This window comes from Hylobates moloch, unplaced genomic scaffold, assembly GCF_009828535.3.
Source record: "Hylobates moloch isolate HMO894 unplaced genomic scaffold, HMol_V3 SCAFFOLD_20, whole genome shotgun sequence".
NCBI lineage: Eukaryota > Metazoa > Chordata > Mammalia > Primates > Hylobatidae > Hylobates > Hylobates moloch.
The window spans coordinates 41,392,543-41,398,608 of NW_026652295.1; positions in this window are offsets into that span (position 1 = coordinate 41,392,543).

A 6,066-nucleotide genomic window follows, 5' to 3' on the forward strand; every position below is an offset into this window, starting at 1 on the left:
TTTATTTTGTTTTTTTGTGGCCTTCTTTTTGTGTTTCCCCCCCGCCCGCCGCGAAACAGAGTTTTGCTCTGTCACCCAGGCTAGAGTGCAGTGGTGCAATCTCGGCTCACTGCAACCTCCACCTCCCAGGTTCAAGTGATTCTTGTGCCTCAGCCTACTGAGTAGCTGGGATTACAGACATCCGCCACCAAGCCCAGCTAATTTCTTTTGTATTTTTAGTAGAGACAGAGTTTTGCCATGTTGGCTAGTTTGGTCTTAAACTCTTGGCCTCAAGTGATCTGCCTGCCTCAGACTCCCAAAGTGCTGGGATTACACGCGTGAGCCACCATTCCCAGCCTTAAGGCCTCTGCTTTTATGTGGGATTTGTGGGTAGCCTAGAACTACTTTTTCAGTGGGCCACATATTGGGATAGGCAATAAAGCCTAAGGCAACTACAACTGGGAAATCAGATTAGAAACCCCTCCCACTTAAATCTGGGCCCCCCAAGAATGACAAGATCATTTAATGGGTGAACCAATCCCACAACTCCCCTACTTGGCTTTGGTTTTGGATGCAAGGGATGTTAAGAGGTAGGGATATAAAGCTTCCATAGTAATATACAAGCACAGCTGGCCTTCAGTACTGTTTGGGACAAGAGTTTATAACCCATGTGGTCTGGAAAATCCTCAGGCTGATAACTTAGTTTAAAATGGTCTCTTGGCCGGGCGCGGTGGCTCACGCTTGTAATCCCAGCACTTTGGGAGGCCGAGGCGGGCGGATCATGAGGTCAGGAGATCGATACCATGGTGAAACCCCGTCTCTACAAAATTAGCCGGGCTTGGTGGCGGGCGCCTGTAGTCCCAGCTACTCGGAGAGGCTGAGGCAGGAGAATGGCGTGAACCCGGGAGGCGGAGCTTGCAGTGAGCCGAGACTCCGTCTCCAAAAAAAAACAAAATAAATAAATAACAAAATGAAGATAAAACAAACACGAGGCTTGACAATCAAAATTTCAAGAAAGAATATTTCAAAGAGGCTGGGCATTTTCTAGAATTTTTTTGAGATGGGATCTCCCTCTGTCACCCAGGCCGGAGTGCAGTGGCACAATCTTGGCTCACTGTAACCTCTTCCTCCCAGGTTCAAGCTATTCTTCTGCCTCAGCTCCCTGAGCAGCTGGGATTTCAGGTGTATGCCACCACACCTGGCTAATTTTTGTTTTTTTGTAGGGATAAGGTTTCACCGTGTTGGCCAGGCTGGTCTTGAACTCCTGACCTCAAGTAATCCACCCGCCTAGGCCTCCCAAAGTGATAGGTTTACAGGTGTGAGCCACCGCACCCGGCCTAGATTTTTTTTTTTTTTTAAGACTAGATAAATCATAAGCTATGGAACATTTGAAAGTCAATCCAGCCTGGGCAACATGGTGAAACCATATCTCTACAAAGAATACTCAGGCGGCTGAGGCAGGAGGATCACTTGAGCCTGGGAGGTCGAGGCTGCAGTGAGCCGTGATTGTGCCACTGTACTCCAACCTGGGTGACACAGCAAGACCCTTTTTTAAAGAATGCCTACCTTAAAAGCAGCTCTATGCCCCCAGTTAGGAGATTGAGGTGGGACAATCACTTGAGGCTAGGAGTTCAAAGCTGTAGTATGTAGTGATTGCGCTTGTGAACAGCCACTGCACTGCAGCCTAGGTAACACAGTGAGATCCTGTATCTAAAAAAAGGCAGCTCTTGGGCTGGGCACGGTGGCTCACACCTGTAATCCCAGCACTTTGGGAGGCCGAGGAGGGCGGATCATGAGGTCAGGAGCTAAAGACCATCCTGGCTAACACGGTGAAACCCCATCTCTACTAAAAATACAAAAAATTAGCTGGACATGGTGGCACGTGCCTGTAGTCCCAGCTACTCAGGAGGCTGAGGCAGGAGAATCACTTGAACCTGGGAGGCGGAGGTTGCAGTGAGCTGAGATCACGCCACTGCACTCCAGCCTGGGCAACATAGCAAGACTCCATCTCAAAAAAAAAAAAAGAAAAAGAAAAAGGTAGCTCTAATGAAAAGGAAGAGAAGTAGAATCAGAAGTTAGGACATGTATTGCTTGATGCTTCTGAGATGGGGAAGATGTAGTTCTGGTGATAGAAATTGAAGCTACAGCATAATGGGAGATAAAGGAGAAACTGCTGTTCTGGTGATTTTAACCCTAGGGATGTAGCTACTGGGACAGGAGGAAGTGAGGGACCTGCTGTAGGGTCCCTATTGTCACATATGTCAATCCTACTTTAAAGTCAAATAATGGGTTCTGGCTGATAAAGCCTATCAGAATCATGGTGTTGATATGAAAGTGTCACATAGCCACCAAAATGTGTTCTCTACTTTCTTGCTTTGCTTTGATTAGCTAAGTCTTGGTCACATGGCTTTACAGCACTGGGAAAACCAGGATCTGGTCTTTTACAGGGTAGGAGGTGTGCCCTATCTTTTGTGTAGATTTGTGGTGGGGAGTTTCCCAAGCACGGGAAATGGACTCAGATGATGTGGTTATAACATGTGAATGTCCATTAAAAGGCAGTCAGTGTTGGCCACCCTAAGCCTTCAAATTGTTGCTTTCCCCCTTCAACAAGGACCAAGGGGAGATACTGGAAAGCTCTGAGCTTCAGCTGTTGGTTTTTGTTTTTTGTTTTTGGTAATAGTTTTATTGAGATACAGTTCACTTAACTATACAGTTTACCCATTTAAAGTATACAGTGTTTTTTAGTAAATTTACAGAATTGTGCAACTATTAACCACAATTTTGGAACATTTTTGACACCTCCCCCAAAAAAAACCCCTATGCCCTTTAGCAGTCATCCTCAATCTCCTCAGCCCTAGGCAACCACTCATCTACTTTCTGTCTTTATAGATTTGCCTATTTGGGACATTTCATGTAAATGGAATCGGTAGGTGGTCTTTGCTTGGTTTTGTTTTTGGGGAGGTGGGGGCTGACTACTTAGTCTTGACAAGCCAAGGTCCCAACCCAGCTGTAGAAATATAAGGAGTCACGGCTGTGAGGATGGCCTCACAATGGGCTCAGGGTAGTGAACTTCTGTCCCCTGAGTTATCTTAAAAATGAGGCCAACTGTCTGCCTTCTAGAATGGATGGCCTTGAGTGAGAGAAAGGTTCATGTCCTTCCTGGCTGGTGACAGAAGGCTGGACTGTGCCTGAAGTCAAAGCTTCTCACCTGGATTTGGGCAAATCAAGCAGGCCCGAGTCTTGGGGTGGGGTGAGATGTGTGCTGAGGAGGGCAACACAGGAGCTGCACTGCAGATGGCGACATGCAGCGTTTCAAGGCCAAAGCTGGTGTGTTCTTCCCTTAAGAATTGCTGTAGGCTAGGTGTGGTGGCTCACACCTGTAATCCCAGGACTTTGGGAGGCCCAGGTGGGCGGATCACCTGAGGTCGGGAGTTCGAAACCAGCCTGACCAACATGGAGAAACCCCATCTCTACTGAAAATACAAAATTAGCCGGGCGTGGTGGCGCATGCCTGTAATCCCAGCTACTCAGGAGGCTGAGGCAGGAGAATTGCTTGAACCCCGGAGGTAGAGGTTGCAGTGAGCCGAGATCGCACCATTGCACTCCAGCCTGGGCAACAAGAGTGAAACTCCATCTGAGAAAAAAAAAAAAAAAAAAAGCCAGGTGCAGTGGTTCATGCCTGTAATGCCAGTGCTTTGGGAGGCTGAGGCGGCTGGATCACCTGAGGTCAGGAGTTTGAGACCAGCCTGACCAATATGGTGAAACCCTGTCTCTACTAAAAATACAAAAATTAGCTGGGCGTGGTGGCGGGTGCCTGTAATCCCAGTTACTCGGGAAGCTGAGGCAGGAGAATCGCTTGAAACTGGGAGGCGGAGGTTGCAGTGAGCCAAGGTCGTGCCACTGCACTCCAGCCTGGGTGACAGTGAGAGTCTGTCTAAAAAAAAAAAAATTATTGCTGGAGACTTTTTCCATCACAGATGAGCAGGAAGGTACCCCATGGGAGACCAGCAGGGTGACTGAGTAGGATGCCCAGGGGCTGATGAGGGCAGTAAGTTCAAGGCATAGCCTACAGCTCAGCCCATGGGGAGGCCTCGGGACAGTAGCAGAACGGGGCTGTAGTGCAAGTCAATCCTATCATCTGCCCCTGTATGCACTGCATGCTGGCCTGACTACTGGACCCCACAGCAGGAAGCTTCTTTGAGTTTCTGGTGGAGAAGGATAATCTTATAAAAAGCAAGAAAGTCCAGAGAAGGGCAAAAAGCTCTGGCACTTGAGAGCGAGCACAAGAATATTGGGCCTGGGCCAATAAAAGCCTATAATCTCTGGTACCAAGGTAAAGAGGCACTAAGTGACCAGCTGCAGCAACCCCAGTGTGCCTGGGCCCACTGTGGCCCCAGCCTGCTGCTGCTGCCTGTCTGGACTCTGCCCCAAAGGGCAGCTGTTGCTCAGCAGGCTGGCCCCTGCTGTGAGAGCCACCAACACCATGGGACCAATACTGCAAAGCAAGCACTAGGGGGCCCCTCTGCCCTCTGTATTATAACCTCATCCTGAGCAGCCTGACTCTCCCACAAGCCATAGCCTTTATTCCCCCTAGACTCCAAATCTCAGTCCTGGTGGCACTCAGTTCTCTCTGTCTGGCTTCAGTGCCCTCCTTTACCACCTGACTCTTCCTCATCCCCCTCCCCCTCTTTCCATAGCTTTTTCTGTCACCTCTGGGCTATGAGCCTCGGGATGCCTGGGTCATCCCTCCTTTCCTCCTCCCCAGTAGCCCTGCCAAGACACAGAGCTGCACCTTTGGCACAGGATCCCCTGGCCTGACCTGAGCTGCCCTGCTTCAGCAGGGGTGGTGCCAATGGAGCCCATTATAGTAGCACAAGCAAACCTCTCCAACAGCAGCAGGTAGAGGCTCGCCTATGGGGGTAGTTAGGGGCAGGAGTTTTTGCCTTTTCTGAAATAGAGACAGGGTCTCTGTCGCCTAGGCAGGAGTGCAGTGGGTATTCACAGGCACAGTCCCACTACTGATCAATCAGCATGGGAGTTTTGAGCTGCTCTCTTTCTGACCTGGGCCAGTTCGTTCGTTCCTTCCTTCCTTCCTTCCTTCCTTCCTCTTCCTTCCTTCCTTCCCCTTCCTTCCTTTCTCTTCCTTCCTCTTCCTTCCTTCCTTCCTTCCTTCCTTCCTTCCTTCCTTCCCTTCCTTCCTTCCTTCCTTCCCCTTCTTCCTTCTCTTTCTTTCTCTCTCTCTCTTTCTTTCTAGATGGATTCTTGCTCTGTTGCCAGGCTGTAGTGCAGTGGTGCGATCTCGGCTCACTGCAACCTCCGCCTCCCAGGTTCAAGCAATTCTCCTGCCTCAGCCTCCCAAGTAGCTGGGACTACAGGCGCCCGCCACCACGCCCGTCTAATTTTTCGTATTTTTAGTAGAGATGGGGTTTCATCATGTTGGCCAGGATGGTCTCAATCTCTTGACCTCATGATCCGCCCACTTCAGCCTCCCAAAGTGCTGGGATTACAGACGTGAGCTACCACGCCCAGCCGCCAGTTCACCCCTTCTTAGGCAACCTGGGATCCCCTGCTCCTGGGAGTTCACCATATTGTTGCTGAACTTGGTGCAGATGCCCGAATGGCAGAGCACACTGCAGCCCAGAACTCCTGAGCTCAAGCGATCCTCCTGCCTCAGCTTCCCGAGTAGCTGGGACTAAAGGTGCATATAGCGCTGTGCCCGCACGGGTAGGAGTTTTTCTTTCTTTCTTTCTTTTTTCTTGTTCTTCCAAATCCCTCATTTTGAGAATCAAGGGGTAGGAGTTTGATGACAGTGTGTGCAGCTCTGCAGGGACAGAGAAGGGGTGGGGGCACAGGAGGGGAAGAAAGGGGCAAAACGGAGGAGCTTGTGGAAGTAAGAACTGTGCTAGAACAGTTCTTTCTGGGCCTATGCCATCAGATGGAATACACATTCAGGTTGCTGGGTGCCTGCAGTGGCCACAGGGGTCACTGACCTCACCTTCATCATGTCAGTCTTACTTAGGGAAGGCACCAAGGAACCACATTCACTGCTGGCAATGGTGGCCAAAATAGAGACTCACTGGCAATCCC